Genomic DNA, 23,962 nt, shown 5'->3' on the forward strand with positions numbered 1-23,962 from the left:
TGAGTCCCCAGGCTCTGCTTCCTCATTGGAAGGCATGTTAGTGGGATTGAGGAGGTCTTCGAAGTACTCCCCCCACCGACTCACAACATCACGAGTCGAGGTCAGCAGCGCACCATCCCCACCATATGCAGTGTTGACACTGCCCTGCTTCCCCCTGCTGAGACGCCGAATGGTGGACCAGAATCTCCTCGAAGCCATCCGAAAGTTGTTCTCCATGGCCTCCCCAAACTCCTCCCACACCTGAGTTTTTGCCTCAGCAACCACCAAAGCCACATTCTGCTTGGCCTGCCGATACCTATTAGTTGCCTTCAGAGTCCCACAGGACAAAAGGGTCCGGTAGGACTCCTTCTTCAGCTTGACTGCATCCCTCACCACTGATGTCCACCAACGGGTTTGGGGATTGCCACCACAACAGGCACCGACCACCTTATAGCCACAGCTCTGGTCAGCCGCCTCAACAATAGAGGCACAGAACATGGCCCATTCAGACTCGATGTCCCCCTCCTCCCTCGGGACGTGGTCGAAGTTCTGCCGGAGGTGTGAGTTGAAGCTACTTCTGACATGGAACTCTGTCAGACGTTCCCAGCAGACCCTCACAACACATTTGGGCCTACCAGGCCTGACCAGCATCCTCCCCCACCATCGAAGCCTACTCACCACCAGGTGGTTATCAGTTGACAGCTCCGCCCCTCTCTTCACCCGAGTGCCCAAGACATGTGGCCGCAAGTCCAACGACAGAACCACAAAGTCGATCATCGAACTGAGGCCTAGGGTGTCCTGGTGCCAAGTGCACATATGAACACCCTTATGATTGAACATCGTGTTCATTATGGACAATCTGTGACAAGCACAGAAGTTCAATAACAAAATACCGCTCGTGTTCAGGGCGGTGGTCTCTGAACAACCAGGCTTGTTATACAGTTGTGCTTGAAAGTTTGTGAACCCTTTAGAATTTTATATATTTCTGCATAAATTTGACCTAAAATATTATCAGATGTTCACTCAAGTCCTAAAAGTAGATAAAGAGAAACCAGTTAAACAAATGAGACAAAAATATTATACTTGGTCATTTATATATTGAGGAAAATGATTGAATATTACATATTTGTGAGTGGCAAAAGTATATGAACCTTTAGGATTAGCAGTTAAATTAGAGTCAGGTGTTTTCAATCAATGGGATGACAATCATGTGTGAGTGGGCACCCTGTGTTATTTAAAGAACAGGGATCTATCAAAGACTGCTCTTCACAACACATGTTTGTGGAAGTGTATCATGGCACAAACAAAGGAGATTTCTGAGGACCTCAGGCTAGAAAAGGTTACAAAACCATCTCTAGAGAGTTTGGACTGCACCAATCCTCAGTCAGACAGATTGTGTACAAATGGAGGAAATTCAACACCATTGTTACCCTCCCCAGGAGTGGTCGACCAACAAAGATCACTCCAAGAGCAAGGCGTGTAATAGTCGGCGAGGTCACAAAGGACCCCAGGGTAACTTCTAAGCAACTGAAGGCCTCTCTCACATTGGCTAATGTTCATGTTCACGAGTCCACCATCAGGAGAACACTGAACAACAATGGTGTGCATGGCAGGGTTGCAAGGAGAAAGCAACTGCTCTCCAAAAAAAACATTGCTGCTCATCTGCAGTTTTCTAAAGATCACATGGACAAACCAGAAGTCTATTGGAAGAATGTTTTGTGGAGGATGAGACCAAAATAGATCTTTTTGGTTTAAATGAAAAGTGTTATGTTTGGAGAAAGGAAAACACTGCATTCCAGCAAAAGAACCTTATCCCATCTGTGAAACATGGTGGTGGTAGTATCATGGTTTGGGTCTGTTTTGCTGCATCTGGGCCAGGACGGCTTGCCTTCATTGATGGAACAATGAATTCTGAATTATATCTGAGAATTCTAAAGGAAAATGTCAGGACATCTGGCTGTGAACTGAATCTCAAGAGAAGGTGGGTCATGCAGCAAGACAAAGACCCTAAGCACACAAGTCGTTCTACAAAAGAATGGTTAAAGAAGAATAAAGTTAATGTTTTGGAATGGCCAAGTCAAAGTCCTGACCTTAATCCAATCGAAATGTTGTGGAAGGACCTGAAGCAAGCAGTTAATGTGAGGAAAACCACCAACATCCCAGAGTTGAAGCTGTTCTGTATGGAGGAATGGGCTAAAATTCCACCAACCCGGTGTGCAGGAATGATAAAGTTACCGGAAACGGTTAGTTGCAGTTATTGCTGCAAAGGAGGGTCACACCAGATATCGAAAGCAAAGGTTCACATACTTTTGACACTCACAAATATGTAATATTCAATCATTTTCCTCAATAAATAAATGACCAAGTGTAATATTTTTGTCTCATTTGTTTAACTGGTTTCTCTTTATCTACTGTTAGGACTTGAGTGAAAATCTGATGATGTTTTTATTTTTGCAGACATATATAAAATTCTAAAGGGTTCACAAACTTTCAAGCACAACTGTAAAACCTAGAAAATAGATCAGTTGCATGAACGTAATTGGAATAGACCCAAGAGCAGTCCTCTTGGCTATACACTTTTCAGTGTACAAGATACTAAACCCCTTTACACCGATGTCGAGAATCTGAATTGAACTGAATCTCAAATTCTTCGCAATCATCCACTGACACTGGTGGAAGAGGAGTCTTATTAGAGTAATACGGACTATAACCCACAGGTTTTAACCAGGAAACATATGTAGAAACAAATTTAGACTGAAGTGGGCCTGCTTAAACTGGTCCCACTCACATTCTGATGACATAAGGACCTACAGTATATAATATGGTGCTAGTATACAGGACGGAGTCCTCAGGTGGAAATCATGAGTTGCAAGCCAAACATTTTGGTGAACCTTGTATGCTCTAATTAACCTGACCTGAATTGCTTAAATATCTCAGGAATCAAGGTCTTGATTAACCCTTTCTGTTTGCCCACTGGTTTGAGGAAGATATCCTAAGGTCAAATTTACTGTACATCTCATTTCATCACAGAATATCCTCCAAAACCTCATATTTTGATAAAATAAAGATGGGAAATCATGTAAACAAACAATACTTACATACGATAATTTGTTAGTTTAAGGGAGCTTCTTACAAAAAGAAATTTGCGGATTAGGAAAAACAATCTTTAGAATGAGGGAGATCAGTGATAAAGTCCAGCAAAAGCACCTCCAATGGATGTGAATAGGTTGCAACAAACCTACAAGGAGACCCTGAGAAGATTTTGCCCTAAAGAAACCCTCACGTGCCAAAATATACTCTCTAGTGTTTTTTTTTCATGTTTTCTTATTTAAAAATATCCCTTGAGGGTGCCTAGAGTTTCTTGACACTACTAGTTGGTCAAATATATTAGACCCATGACCCCAGTCTCATACCTTACTATGTAGGTTTGGATGTATATTATAAATACCCCTTGGTAATGTAATAGTTTGAGGCTTAGTAGACTTGGCTTCTTGAATCAGTATTTCTAAATTGTATGATGAAGCTGTGACAATAATTCCTAAAAACATTTCTGGGAAAATAATGCATTCAGGATCAGATTGACTTTGTTAGGTTCGTAAATATGTGATAGAGCATCAGCTTTACCATTTCTCTTTCCAGATCTATAAGAAATTACAAAATTGAAACAACTAAAGAATAAACATGCATTTAGATGTTCAGCAGACTTCAAATACATTCAGTTCTTACGATCAGTGTAGATTACAAGTGGATACTAGACATCTTCTAGGCAATTACTCTATTCCTCTAAAACTAATGTAATTGCCAGAAGCTTACAGTCACTTGAATCATAATTCTGCTCTGCAGAATATAGTTTTCTTGAAAAGAAGGCACATGGATGAATTTCTTCTTTATCAGAAGATTTTTGTGATAAAATGTCTCCCACCCCAATACTGGATGCATCCGCTTTAAAAATGAATTGATATGAGGGGTTTGGGTATCTCAAATTTGGGACTTGTGGTGAATAAAACTTTAACTTGCCAAAAGCTTCTTGTGTCCATATACATTTTTTCTTTAATTTTTTTCAGGGAAGTGTTAGGAAATATAACTGAACTTCCTCATAAAATTTCTGTAATAATTTGCAAAATCTATGAAACACTGGATCTGTTTCACACTCTATTGTTTTCCAATTTAAACTAGCCAAGACTTTTGTTTGATCTATTACTAACCCCTTTTGCATGATTTCATAACCCGGAAACTGAACTCAATCAGTAAGAAATTCACATTCATCTAATTTTACAAACAAGTTATCAGATCACAGAACTTTACTATACTTTATAAACATGTTAAATGAGAGTTTCTAAATCTTTGGAAAAAATTAAAATGTCATTAATAGAGACAAACACATAATGCCCAAAAGCATCCCTGAAAATATCATTGATTAAAGATTGAAATACTGCTGGCATGTTGGCAAGCCCAAAAAGCATTATCTGGTATTTGTAATGTCCATTAGATGCAGTTTTCTATTTATCTCCTTCCCTTTTTCTAATCATATTACAGTATATGCACGTCCTAAATCCACTTTTGAAAAAGTGATGGAATCTCTCACATGATTAAGAAATGATGAGATACTATAAATGGAATGGGGTAGTTGTTCTTTACTGCATTTTTGTTTAGCTCATGATAGGCAATGCATGGTTCACAATTCTCCATCCTTTTTCTTGACGAAGAAAAAGCCCATCCCTACTGGACTGAAAGAAAGAATAATAAATGCATTCCTCAAAGTCTCTTTAATATACTGTATTCCTTCATAGCTTGATTTTCTGGATGGCTTAATGGATAGATTTTACCTTTGGGGAGGCGTGCATTAGATAAAAAATCAATGCCACAATCATATTTGCAATGTGGGAGGAGCTGTGGTGAAAAACTCTTGCTAAACATATTATGTAAATCAGAATATTCCTTTGGTAGGACATTAATTTGTGCATTACATTTCATACCCCAATTCTTAATTTCTTTGTTTTCCTAATTCATTACAGTATTATGTCAGTGTAACCACCACTGAAGGCCCAAAATAAGCTGAGAGATAGAGGATGGAATAACTTTGTGAAATAAGTGAGTTATAAGAGAAAGAACAGAATCAAGGCAAAGTGAGGGTTGAAACCAAAAATCAAAAAGACAGAATATTAGAGCTGAATCTTTAACCAAAAGGCAGAGCTTTGTTTCAATAACAAGTAATCAAAATAACAAGTAAAGTGAGTTGCTTAGCTTGGCCCAATCTTGGATGCAAAATGGCAGTTGAGACAACCTTTTAACCCCTCACTAATTGCCACGTTGTAATGACCTTAGAGATCACAGTCCTAGAAACAGGACCTGCATCTTTATGACTATACCCACAAAATGGCTGCCCATAGACAAAAAAATAATGGCGTCCAAAAAGACATTAAATAAAAGTCAAACTCTAAAAGAATGCTACATTACCCATAGCTCAGGATGATAGGTGAAAACTGGGATGTACAGTGCATCCAGAAACTATTCACAGTGCATCACTTTTTCCACATTTTTATGTTACAGCCTTATTCCAAAATGGATTAAATTCATTTTTTTCCTCAGAATTCTACACACAACACCCCATAATGACAACGTGAAAAAAGTTTACTTGAGATTTTTGTAAATTTGTTAAAAATAAAAAAAATTGAGAAAGCACATGTACATAAGTATTCACAGCCTTTGCCATGAAGCTCCAAATTGAGCTCAGGTGCATCCTGTTTCCCCTGATCATCCTTGAGATGTTTCTGCAGCTTAATTGGAGTCCACCTGTGGTAAATTCAGTTGATTGGACATGATTTGGAAAGGCACACACCTGTCTATATAAGGTCCCACAGTTGACAGTCCATGTCAGTGCACAAACCAAGCATGAAGTGAAAGGAATTGTCTGTAGACCTCAGAGACAGGATTGTCTCGAGGCACAAATCTGGGGAAGGTTACAGAAAAATTTCTGCTGCTTTGAAGGTCCTAATGAGCACACTGTCCTCCAACATCCGTAAGTGGAAGAAGTTCGAAACCACCAGGACTCTTCCTAGAGCTGGCCGGCCATCTAAACTGAGCGATCGGGGGAGAAAGGCCTTAGTCAGGGAGGTGACCAAGAACCCGATGGTCACTCTGTCAGAGCTCCAGAGGTCCTCTGTTGAGAGAGGAGAACCTTCCAGAAGGACAACCATCTCTGCAGCAATCCACCAATCAGGCCTGTATGGTAGAGTGGCCAGACAGAAGCCACTCCTTAGTAAAAGGCACATGGCAGCCCACCTGGAGTTTGCCAAAAGGCACCTGAAGGAGTCTCAGACCATGAGAAACAAAATTCTCTGGTCTGATGAGACAAAGATTGAACTTTTTGGTGTAAATGCCAGGCGTCACGTTTGGAGGAGACCAGGCACTGCTCATCACCAGGCCAATACCATCCCTACAGTGAAGCATGGTGGTGGCAGCATCATGCTGTGGGGATGTTTTTCAGCGGCAGGAACTGGGAGACTAGTCAGGATAAAGGGAAAGTTGACTGCAGCAATGTACAGAGATATCCTGGATGAAAACCTGCTCCAGAGTGCTCTTCACCTCAGACCGGGGTGACGGTTCATCTTTCAGCAGGACAACGACCCTAAGCACACAGCCAAGATATCAAAGGAGTGGCTTCAGGACAACTCTGTGAATGTCCTTGAGTGGCCCAGCCAGAGCCCAGACTTAAATTCGATTGAACATCTCTGGAGGGATCTTAAAATGGCTGTGCAGTGACGCTTCCCATCCAACCTGATGGAGCTTGTGAGGTGCTGCAAAGAGGAATGGGCGAAACTGGCCAAGGATAGGTGTGCCAAGCTTGTGGCATCATATTCAAAAAGACTTGAGGCTGTAATTGCTGCCAAAGGTGCATCGACAAAGTATTGAGCGAAGGCTGTGAATACTTATGTACATGTGATTTCTCAGTTTTTTTATTTTTAATAAAGTTGCAAAAACCTCAAGTAAACTTTTTTCACGTTGTCATTATGGGGTGTTGTGTGTAGAATTCTGAGGAAAAAAATGAATTTAATCCATTTTGGAATAAGGCTGTAACATAACAAAATGTGGAAAAAGTGATGCGCTCTGAATACTTTCCGGATGCACTGTATAACGATTGGTAAACCAGGAGTTTGTCCTTTAGACTCCGCTCCCACTTCACCACCACAGACAAGTATAGCACCCACAAAACCCATGGTTCATTTTAGTTTGAAGTATTTGTTTTGTGATTTAAAGTAAAGTAATACTTATCTACTGTCTACTTATTAGTAAGTATGAAATATTTAACTGTAAAATAAGTAAGGAAGCATAATGTATTTTTCCAGTATTTATATTAATGGGTATTTTCAGTTCAAGTTCCCACTTATAAAATTGTGCTTTGAACACTGGCAGGAACCAAATTTGTTCATAACACGAGGGCTGTCTGCATTCTCTAGCATTACAAATTCAGTGCTCAGTATTTGATTTTGTGGTCACATCATCTAAAACAAGAAGTTCCCACTATAAACCAAACATTCTAAAAAATCTGCGTATTTTTGTGAATAGTAGGTAATCTTTGGCCACTTAAAAAATCATCACTTGTTCAGGTTCAAGCTTAAGATATGCCATAAGAAAATGTACCTCACGAAACAGTTTTTTGTCGATCTTACAAAGGTGAAAATTGTTAAATGTTCTAAACGTATTTAGGGTCCTTGACATTGCAATGTTTAGTCAGCTGTGTTAAGTAATGCTTCACCATGGGCTTGGTGAAAAATTATTTGCAGACCTGTAACTCTAATTTCATATATGATTCCATATGAAGTCTTACTTAAGAAATGCGGCTGGTAATCGCAGAAAAACTAAATACTTTTGGCCAGCTGCAAGGGAAAAAGACACATCGTTTGAAGGTAGTCTTACAAGGGACATTATCGTTTAAAAAAAAAAAATCAGAAAATGAGATGCTAGAAAGTGGTAGGCCATAGTTATTAAGAAAAAAAGAGTTACAAGAAGTGCCGTGAAGTCACAATTTCTATACTCAGGAACGACAGAAGACCACCAGGCTTTGGGAATACACCTCTACCTCATCCGACTCAACATCTTCTTTTTAATGTTTTGTACAAGGTTTCATACTCGATGCTAAAAACAAATCACTATGAACCAGATATACCAGTAGTATTGGACTTGTGGCTCACTGTTGTAAATTGCATCCCTCCTTGTCACTACATGTTCGCTAGAAGTCTCTACAGGGTTTTATCTTATAATGATTAGGGGCATTTCTGTAGCCAAGCATCTTCCATCATACCAAAGTACAGTGTACCGGTCTCCTTTATATGAGAATATACAATATTCGATTAAAAAAATATTCAGCTGCGGAGAAAAAGAAATCAAAAAAGGTTCCAGTTGCAACCTACGATAACATTTAGGCTACCTTTGGACAAAACATGAAGGGAGAGTTAAACAACAGGAAGCAGTTGCTCAAATATGAAACATTATTCATTATTGTTTTCTCTTATCACATTTACGCTGTTGATTTTTTCCTGAAACACAAAAACTTAAATCACTTTTAAGGTTTTAGGCTGTGACGCATACTACCAAATTTCCCAAATCAATGCTTCTCTTCTGAGGCAGAGTACACGAGCTAGCGGAAAACATTAGAGAGGCCAACGAGCCAAGAGAAGAGAGAGAGAGAGAGTAAAACAAAATGACAGCGAGAACGAGCGGGGGGAAGGGCAGAATACATTTATCGGGCAAAAACACGACGCCTACTCAGCTTGTGGTTTCTTTCACTGCTTATTAGTTTTGAATTTAAACACTGCAGCGGGGGAGTGAGCAAAATACACACACACACACACACACACACACACACATATATATATATATATATATATATATATACATACATATATATATATATATATATATATATATATATATATATAAAACAAGTGAGGTAGCCAGTGTCGAGGTTAACCTTTGTTTGCAATAAGGAAAAACACACAGCGACACAAAGGAAGAGACAGAAGGCAAAGGCACGAAAAGACTGTGCAATCGCTTTCTCCACAGAGTGTGTGCGGATGACATTGAGCAGCGAGGTCGGAGGGGAGGGGAAGGAGGGGGTGTGCGGTGCTGGGGTCGTGTGAAGCTTTCTGGCTCGAATGCATTTCGCGCTCCAACAGTAACAGCCTGGCTGTGCACAGAACTCAATTAAAGGCAGCAAAGCGCAGCGCGAGGGTATTGCAGTGGCCCAGACGTGCCTCCCTCTAAATGAATATGGTAAAAACAGAAAGCTAGTGCGCTACAGTATCGTCAACAAAACCATATAATTATAGTGCAAATATAATCAACCTATATTAGGACCTAGATACGTCGCTGGCAGTATGTCAAGAACATCAGTCCATCAATAATAAACAACCATGTTCGTGGTCGCATTTTAAAGTATGAACGAGCTTGCTTCTGAACTGACAATCATGGATCATCAGCCATCGCGAGGAACACAGAAGACACACTGGAGTTGCAGAATCATTCGCACGTAGCTGTAAATGAGAAAACATTGACAATGATGCTTTTCTGCCTTTAAAAATCGGGGTCCGTTTAATTACTTATATTAGCTGTTGATGACTATACGAATTGTTTCTTCTCATAATCTGTATGGCCTTAATTGTAATGTAAATTGATTGCCCCCAGGTTTTTCTCTTTACATAAGTGGTCCGGGGAATGAGAATTACTAAGTAGATGTGAGACTTGGAGCACGCCAAGCCATTGTTCAGAGCCGGAGAAGTCATAATCCGCTAACCAAGATCACAATTAAAAGGCGATCATCTCTCCCCTTTCACCCCACAAAACACCGCAGTCTAAGCACCTTCAAAATGGGGCTACATTGCAATGACTGAAGGCTTGCGACGGCCGTGTTGTGAAAAGTTGATGCACCAAAAGAACAGCCGATCTCCAGTTGTCAATATGAATTCACGCAGTTTTATTCATGTCGATATTTATAAAATTAATCATAGTGGAACACGCAGAGCAGCAACATCCTTTTCTGTTTTGAGTGTTTCCCAAATAAGATAATGCCCTTTCATTTTATACACATGTAATGAAAATCTATTGGACCCACTGGGATATTTACTTATTTTCTAAAAATAGAACAAAGAGACAAGACAGTAAAAGCAGGTCATGAAATTGCCCCATTACCAGAAATACGTTGGGCAGCACTTCAAATTTTTTGACAAGGAAATTAAATTAACTAAGTTTTCCTTTTAAAATAAACAAGAAAAAGTAATTTATAGTCATGTGTTGTCCAATAATTTTTCTTAATTGATCATTCCATCACAGGGTTGTATTGGCCGATCCTGAGGGTACTAGTACAAGGTAGAAAGTAACATTGCATTTTTTTTCAGTTTGGAAAACTGCTTAATTTCTTGGTTGTACATCGATTATTAGCACTTTTTGTGTAGTACTGTCCTGATAGCGTCACAAAGTTCTTTTGCCTACAGTTCAATATTTTGTTTGCATTTTTTATTTGTCCAGACACTGACGTGCAAAGTGATATCTGACTTTTGGATGCTGGTGCACCATTTATATCCATTCATCCACATTCAAACCTGCTTATTTCAGTAGAGGGTCACTGGAAGATACCTCCTATTGCAGCAGCACAGGTTTATGAGGATTAATCCATTATAGAGCATACATTTGCACCCACTGCTCAAATTATAACTGTCTAATCAACATAATTCTGACATCTTTGGGAGGAAAATTCAGAGTATGCAGAGGAAAACATACTTTGAAACAGGGAGAACATGCAATTGCAGCACAGGGTCTGGAAGGCTGGAATGCCTTGGGTTTGGTTTTAAACTCTTCTAAACCTGTGAGGCCACAGACAATATTTATTACTGTGACACTGTGTTGCTCAACTCCATTTACAATTACTAAATAACAAGAAAGAGCTAGTGGTGCAGGGTTCTGTTTTATAAAAATTTCTATGCCATACAACACTGAAATTCTGCCATAAATATTAGAGACAATTGTGCTTAAATTGTGAGAATTGTAGCCAAGATAATACACTCATCTAATCATACAATGCCGCATTAACATTCTAAAACAGCAAAAACACAACATAGTTCAGTTTAAACACAGTACTCAGCTGTTTATCTTGTCAACTATTACACATTATTTTCCAGTTACAATCATGGTGGCATCATTATTAGAGCTGCTGCCTCATAGCTCCAGAAACCCTAGTTTGATTCTTTTTCTAGGAAGAATTTTACAAACACCATTTCCAAAAAAGTTGGGACACTTTCTAAAAATTTCAATAAAAATTAAAATCTATAATTTGCTTGAACCTGTATTTAACAGGCAAAAGGACAAACAAATGATTTTCAGTGTTTTCACCGACAAACTTAATTCTATTTCTTAAACATAAACAAATTTATAAATTGATGCCTGCAACACAGCCCAAAAACATTGCGACAGAAGCAAAGTAAGACTGTAACGGTTATACATGTAACATTCTGTAAGGTTCCTCAATAATGTAGAAGAAGACCTGATGAAGAGATGTATTTGACTGTGAACTCCATTGATGGCAGAGGTGGTGGTAACCGCTTTGAAAACAAATTGCAACTGTTAGGGAGGGGTAGCTCCTTCTTGTGGGCTGCGGGGCCCCGGTTTGCACAAACTGTCCTGTGGGCCCCTCTGGGATTTAGTCCTTAATACCTATAACCTTCACAGACAGAGGAAACCTGGATATATGCAATGTACACAAAGGACAAAGGTTAAACAGAAAAAGACAATAGACTGTAAATGTTTGAGGTGTCAAGATAATCTGGAAGATCTTGTTACATTTAGGAGGGGTGAATTCTGCATATACAGTGGTGTGAAAAACTATTTGCCCCCTTCCTGATTTCTTATTCTTTTGCATGTTTGTCACACAAAATGTTTCTGATCATTAAACACATTTAACCATTAGTCAAATATAACACAAGTAAACACAAAATGCAGTTTTTAAATGATGAGACGACTAATCCAAGAGGTCACAAAAGACCCCAGGACAACGTCTAAAGAACTACAGGCCTTAGTTGCCTCAATTAAGGTCAGTGTTCACGACTCCACCATAAGAAAGAGACTGGGCAAAAACGGCCTGCATGGCAGATTTCCAAGACGCAAACCAGTGTTAAGCAAAAAGAACATTAGGGCTCGTCTCAATTTTGCTAAGAAACATCTCAATGATTGCCAAGACTTTTGGGAAAATACCTTGTGGACTGATGAGACAAAAGTTGAACTTTTTGGAAGGCAAATGTCCCGTTACATCTGGCGTAAAAGGAACACAGCATTTTAGAAAAAGAACATCATACCAACATTGCTGCTTCAGGACCTGGAAGGCTTGCTGTGACAGATGGAACCATGAATTCTACTGTCTACCAAAAAATCCTGAAGGAGAATGTCCGGCCATCTGTTCGTCAACTCAAGCTGAAGCGATCTTCAGTGCTGCAACAGGACAATGACCCAAAACACACCAGCAAATCCACCTCTGAATGGCTGAAGAAAAACAAAATGAAGACTTTGGAGTGGCCTAGTCAAAGTCCTGACCTGAATCCAATTGAGATACTATGGCATGACCTTAAAAAGGCAGTTCATGCTAGAAAACCCTCAAATAAAGCTGAATTACAACAATTCTGCAAAGATGAGTGGGCCAAAATTCCTCCAGAGCGCTGTAAAAGACTCATTGCAAGTTATCGCAAATGCTTGATTGCAATTATTGCTGCTAAGGGTGGCCCAACCAGTTATTAGGTTCAGGGGGCAATTACTTTTTCACACAGGGCCATGTAGGTTTGGATTTTTTTTCTCCCTAAATAATAAAAACCATCATTTAAAAACTGCGTTTTGTGTTTACTGATGATCAGAAACATTTTGTGCGACAAACATGCAAAAGAATAAGAAATCAGGAAGGGGGCAAATAGTTTTTCACACCACTGTATAATTAGCACCTCATATACTTGCTGAGCTGCTTTTGAATGACTTTAAATTATACTAGGGTTCTTCGCCCCCTGCTCACTTTGCTCGCCAATCCCCAGGCCTGCGGTATGCGCTAGCCTCTTTGTAGTTCTGCCGCTCCCATATGGGGATGCGGATGTATAATTTAAACAGATTTTTATTTTCATGGGAATTGTTACATATGCATTGAATTTTGTGATTGAATTTCGTTTCTTTCTCTCTATTTAATAAAACAACTTTTTCGAATGTTTGTCTCTGAGATTTGTTAATTGTCTTTGCAAAAGCTATTCTAACGGGAAGCTGTAAATGTTTTAATACGAATGGCATATCAAGATCTCCTTTGTTGTCTAATGTTATCCACGTTTGGACATATGGATTTGTAATCATTATTGGCTGTAGAATTTGTAAAACGTCCGATCTTTTAACTCTTTCGATTCTATGTTGCATCGCTTCTCCGTGATCATAAATATAAGCCTGACTGAATTGTGGTTTCTTTGAAATTAAGCTGTTAATATCTTTAATTGTTGCATCATGTAAATCTACGTTATTAGCATTGAATGTTGCGAACGTGAACAGATTATTGTAGATTCAGATATTTTGCCTGTAGTGTTTGTGGATTTCACTTTCACCAAATAACAAATGTTTCATTTCTCGCGGATACGCCTCTTCATTGGGAAGAAACACTACTTTTCCCTGATGGCAACACGAATTAGACGATCTACAAGTCATCTTGCGTGATGTGAAATTATCTCTCTGAAAATGTCTTGTCTCGTCTCTCTGAAAAAGTCTTATCTCGTCCCAAGATTTTTTTTTATATAATAGAGAGATGTGAATTCTTTATACTTTCTTTACATGAAACTTTCAAAATGATTAAGTTCTTGTTAAACAATTATTCAGAATGAATCAAGATAGACAGATCATTTCCACATATACTGTATATATATTTTTATTTTATTTGCTATGTATTAATCCATTTTTTACACCCAAATTTTCATGAAGAGGTTTGTGAAGAGATAAAAGCCACTAGGGGATGACTCACATACATACACACACACACAGAGTTACCCACACCAGCCATTTTGGGCTGATTACATGTATCTAGACTCTGGGAGGCTACCCCACAAGACATACAGAGAAAGAATGTTCCAGCTCACCATTGAAGGCATCCTCATCTGAGTATGAAACTGAGAGGCAGTAACACTATCCACTGTTGCACTAGGCTATTCTTAGCAAGAAATACTGAATGTAAACCTTAGGGCTGTAACAGTACTGGTTTTATGAGAATTCTTGGTCTAGAAAAAAAACAAAAAATTTAAAAAAACCTGATGCTGGTAAATGTGCTTTGGATAGGGTAGGGGCTATAGAGCTGAATTGTTCAGGTGGTTAAATTGAAACTATGTATTTTGTTTATACCACAAATGATGACAACATAATTTACGGAGTTTCCAATAAAAATGAATTTTGCTTTCTTTGGCAGACATCTTCAGCCAAAGTGATCTAAAAGGTTGCCTTTCTAGCTCTCTCCAAGAGTTGGCGGCTTATATTAAATTTTCAGCCTTGTGTATTACAGACCCTGGCCGCTAGGCCCCAGGATAACAATGGAACAATGGTAAAAGAATATTTTGGGTGGAGCACTTATGAACTTACAGCCCCACATTAGAACTATTCTATTCCAATAAATGTTCATTGTCTCCATTCCAGCCTGTGCACAGATAACAGAACTAACAAAACAAAAGAAAACAATCCTTTTTGTGCGCCATCTCTTAATTGTATACTGAATGACACATCAGGCCAGTATAATGAATTTTAGCTGCCATTTTTTACATGGTGCTTCTTCCACACTGAAAGCTGATATGGCTTAAACCTGCTTAAGATACTTAAAAAATAAGCAGATCTAGGATTGTTACTTTCCATAGTTAGCCATAGGCTGAATACTGAAGAATTTAAATTTGTTTTTAGGGTTAGAGCTTAAAGGTAAATTTCAATGGAAGTTGTTTCATCAACAAATGATGAGTTATTGCATCTATTAGTCAACTTTGTAACCCATTTTCAGGGTTGCTGAGGGTCCACCACAGCAACAGAAAATAAATAAGACATGTGTTTATCAGTGGTCACAGTCAAGTATGCACCCTTTCTTAGTGGGCCAAATTAGCATCACAAGAATATTGCTTAGAACTGCAACACAACCTATTAAAGAATCCACCTGGACATGGGTAAAAAGTATAACCTACACACAGAGTGACAGCATCAGAGATCGGACCTCAGGAACAATGAGGCAGCGGTGCAAACCTCTGCAGTCTTGCCCTGCACTGCTGTGTGTTCTGCCTAAAAATAAAAAGGTAAAAAAATAAAAATGATCAGAAGATTTCAAAAACACAATCAAAGTGCAGAGTCAAAAATTGAGAAGAGGTACAAGAGCAGGAATTCAGAAGAAAACTTTTAATTTGTCACTAAGTAACCTGGCTACCCTGGATTTATTGGAATATATTGTTATGTAATCACTTGTTTGACATCGCTAAAGGAGCTGAAGGTGTGTCCTGGGGAAATTTGAGGTGGGTTTCCATGGCAAAGGCCAGGACAATGTTTTTGAAATAGCAGCGCCTATGGTGTAAAGAAAAAGGTGTTGTGGAATAATGTAAACAAAAATGAAACTTTGTCAAAACACAGAAACAGACCTCAGATTCAGATTCTCAGCACTTTAAAATGCCATAATAGATATACACTCACCTGCCACTTTATTAGGTACACCTTGCTAGTACCGGGTTGGAACCCCTTTTTACTTCAGAACTGTTGGAGTTCTTCATGGTATAGATTCATATAGGTGCTGAAAACATTCCTCAGGGATTTTGGTCCATATTGACATGACAGCATCACACAGTTACTGTAGATTTGTCAGCAGCACATCCATGATGTGAATTTCCTGTTCCACCACATCCCAAAGGTGCTCTATTGGATTGAGGTCTGGTGTCTGTGGAGGCCATCAGAGTACAGTGAACTCACTATCATATTCAAGGAACCAGTTTGAGATGATCTGAGCTTCATGACATGGTGCGTTTTCCTTCTGGAAGTAGCAATTGAAAGATTGGTACACTGCGGTCATAGAGGGACGGACATGATCAGCAACAATACTCAGGTAGGCTGTGGCATTTAAACAATACTCAGTTGGTACTATGGGGCCCAAAGTGTGTCTAGAAAATATCTCCCACACCATTACACTACCACCACCAATCTGAACTGTAGGATGGATCCATGCTTTCATGTTGTTGATGCTAAAATCTGGCCCTACAACCTGAATGTTACAGCAGAAATTGAGACTCATCACACCAGGCAACGTTTTTCCAATATTCTGTTGTCTAATTTTGGTGAACCCATATGAATTGTAGCCTCAGTTGTCTGTTCTTAGCTGACAGGAGTGACACCTGGGGTGGTCTCCTGCTACTCATCTGCTTCAAAGTTTGACATGATATGCATTCAGAGATGCTCTTCTGGGTACTTTGGATGTAACGTTTGGTTATTTGAGTTACTGTTGCCTTCCTATCACCTTGAACCAGTCTGACCATTCTCCTCAAACCTCTGGCATCAACAAGGCATTTTCACCCTGAGAACTGCAGCTCACTGGATATTTTCCCTTTTTTGGACTCTTCTCTGTAAACCCTAGAGATGATTGTGCATGGAAATCACAGTAGATCAGCAGTTTCTGAAATACTCAGTCTGTCTGGCACTGACAACCATGCCATGTTCAAAGTCACTTAAATCACCTTTCTTCCTCATTCTGATGCTCAGGTTGAACTTCAGCGGGTTGTCTTGACAATTTCTACATGCCTAATTGCATTAAGTTGCTGTCATGTGATTGGCTGATTAGATATTTGTGTTAACAAGCAGTTGAACAGGTGTATCTAAAAAAGTGGCCAGTGAGTGTATATTAGTTCTGAATGTATAAATATTACAGATCATAAAACTATAATTCACAGTTATTAACACACAATTTGTATAATTTTTCATAATTAACATATAACAGAATATGAACGTAATTAGTGTGGGTTAAGAAAACACTTTTATTATAATGGTCTACCGCTAAGACAGTTGCTAATTAGAAAATCAACTTTAAAAAATTTAAATATTTGCGATAAAGTAGCATCCAGTCCAACATTGTTATTGCCTTTTGTTAACAGGAAAGCTGATTGGCTCACCAGGAAATGTATTCAAAATAGCAAGCCCAGGAAATGTACAATTAGATGAAAGCTATCATGCAATTTTGTAAGCCTGCTTAATCCTAAACAGGGTTGTGGTGGGCAGGAGCCAATCCCTACTATCACAGGCGCAAAGCGGGAAAAACCCATGGACAGGGTGCCAGGCATTTACAGGGTGTAAATGGAGCATATGACTTGGAAAATAATGTAATTTATTTGAGTTAATAAAGCATTCCTTTTACTCAATAATCTACAATACATTTAAGATAGTGGGTCTTAATTTATAGTAAATATCTAAACAGGAAAAAAAGTTAACTTTTAAAAATTTAAATTGTTGGGATAAATTGTTATTTTGTGCAAGTTTCTTTTTATCTTATGCTCAGTTCTGCTACAGTAGGCCCTGACTGCTTGATATTTAATAGTGAAAAAAGCAAGTTAAAGGTTAAGTGGATAACATAATCAAATGGTATAGTTGGAGTTAAGAAAACAGCCATTTTAATGAAACAGCATTTAAGACAGTTGGTACATAGTGAATTATTGCACCTGAAATAAATATAAATTTAAATTGCAACAATGCAGTGGGGTTCCAACCAGGGTTGGATGATCTCTTATGGCCATGTTGCTGCCAGTGGCGTTTCTGCATTATGAGCCAGTAGGGTACAGCCCCACCAGATGTTGTGCAAAATAAATAATAAGCTAATAAGTTCCCTTTGTAATTCAACTTATTTTTTAAATAACCTCAATGTAATGAGCTAAAAGAAAATTAGCTTCTTGTAGTATACAATATGACATTGTCTTTGTGCTGGGTGCTGCATGCCTCTTTTTGGCTTAGGGCTTGGACCAACAGACCCTGTAGTGTTCTCCGTAACTGGGGCTGTATATCCCCATATCCATAAACGTTCCAATTTAGCCAGTATTAAAATGAAGACCAACTGTTATTATATTTTTAATTGTGTGTTTGCACTTCTAATTTAAGCTTTTCCCAGAATAGGCCATGCAGCACACACCAGCGAAGAGGTTCAAAAAGTCCACTATTATTTTCTCCTTTAAAGGTAGCCACAATCATTTTTAAATAAAAAACAGAGGAGATCTGTGTTAGAAATGCATCATTCAAAAGGAATTACATTGCATTTTGATTTTCACTCACCTCCTCGGAGGATTGTGGTAGACTTTAAAAATATACCTTAGGATGACTATATGTGCTGCCCTGACTTTGTGGAAAAGATGTTGGGAGTATGATGTTCCCGTTTCAAAGAAGTGCAGAATCCTGGTATTGGAAAGACATGAAATCTGTAGCCAATATGAAAAGTTTACTGTTTACATTACATTTCGCTTTTGGGTAGCTTGCTTTCCTTAAAAGGACCACTTACTTTTACCACACTAGATGGAATTCATGTGTGATTTTGCAATCTTGCCATTTTTATAGGCTGTCCTGCTGTTGGCTCTGAAGCTGCTTATTTACATGATGGAATGCCAACTCATAGAAGTGGTGACTCATCCTGAGGCTAATGCAATTCCTTGAAATGGCACGCAGACTCTCTGAAACAGCAGTGTGGTCTTTGTTTCCATTGCAATCATGCAGCCACTGACAATGGCATATCAGTCAGGGTCTTGAACACTGTTGTCTGGTGGCACAGCAGGGATGTTGAGTGCCGTGTTTTCAGATGGCACAGCAGGGATGTTGAGTGCTATGCAGTCGTGCAATGCAGCAGGAGTGTAAAATGCTGCATTTCTGTACAGTGATCTGTCCATTATCGGTGTGTTGTCTAACCTGCATGTTTAGAGCAACAGATATATCTCTTGGCTGCCTTTCTTTACTGAACTGACACAGCAAATTGTGGTGTCAGACTCCCCCTCAATGCTTGCTGAGTAATGCCTCTGTGATCTGCCTTGCATTTTTACCTACACCGTTTCATCACTAGCCCTGCTTCACACTGCTCACCTTGGTTTAGTGGCAACTCGATCCCCCACCCTTTCTCACAGCCCAAACCCATGCCAGTGACCATGGACTATGGAGAAGCAGTGGTGGAGTGGAACAGGCAGCAGTCTCTTAGCTATCTTCCTCCCTGTACTAATGCCTCATATGGAATTCCAGCAGTTAGCAATGAGACTCTTCAGGCATTCCTCAAAAAAAAGCCAATAAAGTCAATTTTAGTTTTCTGTGGCACTTGTTTTTTGGCTAAGTTGTACTGTAGTTTTATCCTCATCCTGCTTCTGACACCAATGTAATGGCGGCACAGAGTTCCAAATATTAATTCTTTGCTTATTACATCTGTCTTCTGGGTAGCTTGCTCTCCTTAAAAGGACCACTCGGTATTGCCACATTAGATGAAATTAATATACAACTTTACAGGATTCCCTGCAGTTGGCTCTAAAGCTGCCCATTTTCATGATGGAATGCCAGCTCATAGTAGTGATGACTCACCCCTAGGCTGATGCAACTTGTCAGTGGTGTTACAATATGTAGAAAATCTTTTTTTTTTTTTTTAATAGCTGGCCTCACACTTTACAGTGTGCATTTCGAGCATTGCAGTGTGTTAAGTTTGCATATTACTTCCTTGTTATTGCGACATATACTTTTTCACCTCACAGATGTTAAGATTCTAAACGTGAATTGCCATTTGAATTTTGACAGTTCATAACCAATCGATTTTCGCAGTTGTGAGGCTCTCAGTTTGCCTAGTGTTTAAATGTACATGGCTCTATTTTGTCAAATGATGAAGATGTCATAGGGTATCACAATGATCTGATACCAATTGAGACAGACCGTTGTTTGGTTTATGTTTTTCATGATGTGAAAGGTACATGAACTTCCATATTATTAGAAATCTTATTAGTCTGCCAACTTAATGTTAACATTAGAGAAGCCTACACACAAAAAGGACAAATCTGATATGTCTGTAACAGAATTTTCCTGCCAAAGAACATCACTGGTTGTGTTGCCTTAGGCACCAGTTGGCAGAGACAATATATTGGAAAAATGTGAGACCTGGAGAAGGTTGGATGAGTAGAAAATAATGTAGTACCAGCTGCAATGGATCCTCTTACTCTTTACATGGCTATTTTAGATGGCTTGCTTTCCCTAAAAGGACTGCTTCGCGTTGCCGCACTTAATGAAATTTAGTTTGTCACTTTGCAGGCTTGCTGATTTTATCGGTATCCCTTCGTCTGTAATGGAGTACCAGCTCATACTATGGGTAACTCATCCCTGGCTGATGCAACTTGCCTATCAATGTTACATAGCCATCCCTTCGAAGTCACTGTCCCCAGTGAAGAGTTCCAACTTCTTGAAATAGCACACAACTCTCTAAAATGGTGGGGCAGTCTTAATTTCTCCTGCAGTCATTTGGCCGATGACAAAGCACATCATCAAGAGGTCTTGAGCACTTTGCTGTTAGGTGGCAGAGCATGAATGTTATGTTAAGCAGAGGTGTTAAAATAGTGCCCTTCTATGCGGTGAACTGTTGATAACAAATGAGCAGGCGAACCTCCTTGTGTGGTGCTGCAGATTTACCCTTGACTGTTTTCCTTCACTAAACTGATACCGCAAACACTGTTCCAGGTTCGGATCTCAGCTTTGAGACCCTCCCTCCATTGCAGCTTTACCACAGGCCCTTCTTCACATTACTTACCTGGAGTCACTGAAAACTCAATCTGACACACTTTTTCCTAGCTCCATTAGCCAGAAGCTCCGCTGACATTTGTGCACCTACGCTGATAGAGAATCGTTACTGGAGATGCAAAAGTATCAGTTTATCAGCTGTCTTCCTTTCCGTACTGATGCTCCAAATGGCACTCCAGATCTTGAATCTCAGCCATGAGACTCTCCAAAAAGTCCTCAGAAGAGCCAAGCTGGTCCACTGTGATCTCAGCAGCACTTGCTAAAATCGGAGGGTGGGTCTTCTTTTCATCCTGCTTCTGACACCAATGTAACGTTGGCACTTAGTGCCACAATGTATTCTTTGCTCTTTACTGGGTCGTTTTGGGTGACTTGGTATTGCTCGCCATTGCCGCACTAGATTTTGATTGTGACTTTGCAGGCTTTCCATTTTTATAGGTGCCCCTGGCGCTGATAAAGAAATTTCACCTCATACTGTGATTGACTCATCCCTGGCTGATGCAACTTTTCAGCGCCATTACAACAACATCAACTTTGGGAGAATTTCCCAGCAATAAATTATATAAAATGATCAAAATTCAACAGCATGGCAAATTTTGGTACGTCTTGAAGAATCGATCCCGAAAAGGAAATGCGACAAGCCATTTTACCAAACAAGATCAGTTGTTTTATTCAGGTTGCTATCAGTAATAACGTAAAGTGATTCAAACAACACAAATATTTTAATTTTCGAAAACAGATAACAGTCCAGTAAACTCGTCACTGTTAAACTCAAGTGACGCATTTGAATCTTCAGTTTATTTCTTTCAGCCCAACATTCTTACAGCAATATTCTGTCATGTATGATGAACATATTAAGTAACTGTCTTCAACACGTGCCTCAGTGTTATCACGCACATTCAACAGTGGTGAGTGCTGTCACGGACAGCATTGTCACAATTTCGTAATGGCGTCGAAGCAAGGAAGCTTTGGTCGTCTTTTTTGTTTCAGCCTACGCGTCTGCAGCTCAGAGTCACGCGGCGGGCTGTGCCTCCGCCAGCGGCTTAGTTCGATCGCGCCCTCGGCACGTGACACGAGTGAGACCGGCTGTTCTCTGGTCTTGCTCTCCCCCCTCTTCCAGTTCCCCTCCCCCCTCCGTCAGCTATCTTTCTCGCGCTGCCGCTTCTATTCCCGACCATTATTAACAGCGACTCCCATGTCAGCTTCAACCAGAGGGCTTCCGGTTCCTGGACTGTGAGTATTGAAATATATCGGGCATCGTTATATAAATTCTTATTTCGATTCATAATGTCTATGAGTGCGCGAGGGAGTTGTTGCAAGTGTTTGCTCCTCTAATTGAATTTGCCGGAGCGTAACGCGGAAAGGTGTCTCCGGCTTTCCTATCCTCCAGATTTCTCGTTAATGTCGCTGTAGACGCCAGTGAGACTGTTATCATTTCGTGCTGCGAAATTGCCAATGATTCTGAAACGGTGCAGGGTGAACGGGATTAATAACGCGCTTAATTAATTTTAGTTTTAAGTTCGAACCTACATGTGCAGCTCTTGACAAACTTAGAAATATACTGTCTACTGGTGCATTTTACGTTCTGAAAGAGGAGCGGATTCTGGAATGTACCTGCGAGGATTCTACATCTTCTTGATGGCACAGTCAGGCAGCGAGCGATCCCTAGCGCAAGTTAGCCGGGCTGAGCAGATCGCTGTTTGCACGGAGCTGCGCTGCTGCTGGTTGGCTGGGCACCGATAAAAGCTAATTTTAAAAACGTGCATATTCTTTAACTCATTGATAGTGCTGCGGTGCTTCTTAACGTCTGGTGCATAACTAGGAGAAAGAACATAGCATGAAGTGAGCAAGAGAATCGGTACACTTGCATAAAATGGAAAATGTTTCATTATACCGTCTGCTGCTTTGTATAGAAGCTAATTTTGCTGTGTAAAAATAGCTCGCTGTCAACGGTTGGGTCTTGTTTTACTGTTAATTCATGACGTCGAATTGTGATAGTGAAGTTAGCGTACACATTTCCTGGTTTTTGTTGTAATTGTTTTCCACTCTTGTCTGTATACTTATATATGTCGGTGGTTTTTAATGAAACATTTACAGATTTGACATCATTTTCAGTAATGACAGTATTGTGCAGTAAAGTTGTATCGTTTTGCACTTCCTGCTTTCATCCTTAATCTACTAGGCACGTGTTAAACTGTTATTGCTGTTAAATTTCATATATTGGGTTTTTTTAAACATTTATGGAAAAATTTATTTAACCTGTACATAATTACAATGTATTTTTTATTCACCTTCACTTTTGTTTGTTAAGATATTGCACTGAAGTGGAATGTTATCTTTGGATTTCAATATACAGTTGAAATCCTTCCAAGTTCTTTATGCAAGAGTCATTTCTAAGTTCGGCTTTGTGGTTAATTATTTTTGGTGGTGTACCACTCCATTTGTAAGCTGAGTTACAACTTGTTAAATAAGGTCCCATTGCAGTAAAGACATTATTATTAGGTAACTAAGTTTTCCTTTTTTAATTATTGCAATTTCGCTTTATACTAATGCCACAAGACCATTTGAAACTCATGATATTTTTGGTTATGTTGTCATAAATGCTGGTTTTGCTGTCTAAAATGGTTGTACTGTTCTAAAAAAACTAATTATGCCAAATACCCAGTATTTCTGCTGTAATTTGGAATGGTGATGTTAATGTGCTTGTTGCTGTTTTACTGATATCAGTTTTGTGTCTCTATTTAACAATAGAGGCTGTTACACACTTTTTACACACACTGTATATTTGGATTATACTGAGGTTGTAACTGGCATTTTGTCATGGCCAGAATATAATGTTTCTGCAGGAATGTTACCAGTAATATTTGTTCATATAAATGAACGGATGTAGTTATTATTAAAAAAAAAAAAAATGAAAACCTCGTAATGTGGGGATTTAATGAAGTCTATATTACAGAGTGACCTGATTTAATAAGTTGTAATGTGTAGGCCTATTTTGGCAGAAATGAACTTTGCACTTTGAACGGAGTGTGAAAGGATGACATCTGTGAATATATCTAAATCCCAACAGGGGCTTCCGTTGCTAAGGAGAGGAGCAAAACAGGAATACAACGATCTTCAGTAACAAGTGAATCATTTGCAGTAGTGTCAGGCGATGTTTGCATGTTCTCTCCATATCTGCATGGGTCTT

At 39.3% G+C, this 23,962-nt stretch overlaps 1 protein-coding gene across 2 annotated transcripts in view; it reads left to right on the forward strand.

Annotated features, from left to right (window-relative positions):
• The window catches only part of mbd1a (methyl-CpG binding domain protein 1a), a 315,995-nt gene that overhangs the window by 63,398 nt on the left and 228,635 nt on the right, over positions 1 to 23,962 (forward strand). Inside the window, exon 1 of one of the 2 annotated variants that reach the window (XM_039775022.1) lies at positions 21,677 to 22,005. The exons of the other annotated variant lie outside the window; for it this stretch is intronic. The gene's annotated coding sequence lies outside the window, so the exon portion shown is untranslated. Of the gene's footprint in view, positions 1 to 21,676; positions 22,006 to 23,962 lie in introns of those variants that run through there. 2 annotated transcript variants of the gene reach the window in all.

This window comes from Polypterus senegalus, chromosome 13, assembly GCF_016835505.1.
Source record: "Polypterus senegalus isolate Bchr_013 chromosome 13, ASM1683550v1, whole genome shotgun sequence".
NCBI lineage: Eukaryota > Metazoa > Chordata > Cladistia > Polypteriformes > Polypteridae > Polypterus > Polypterus senegalus.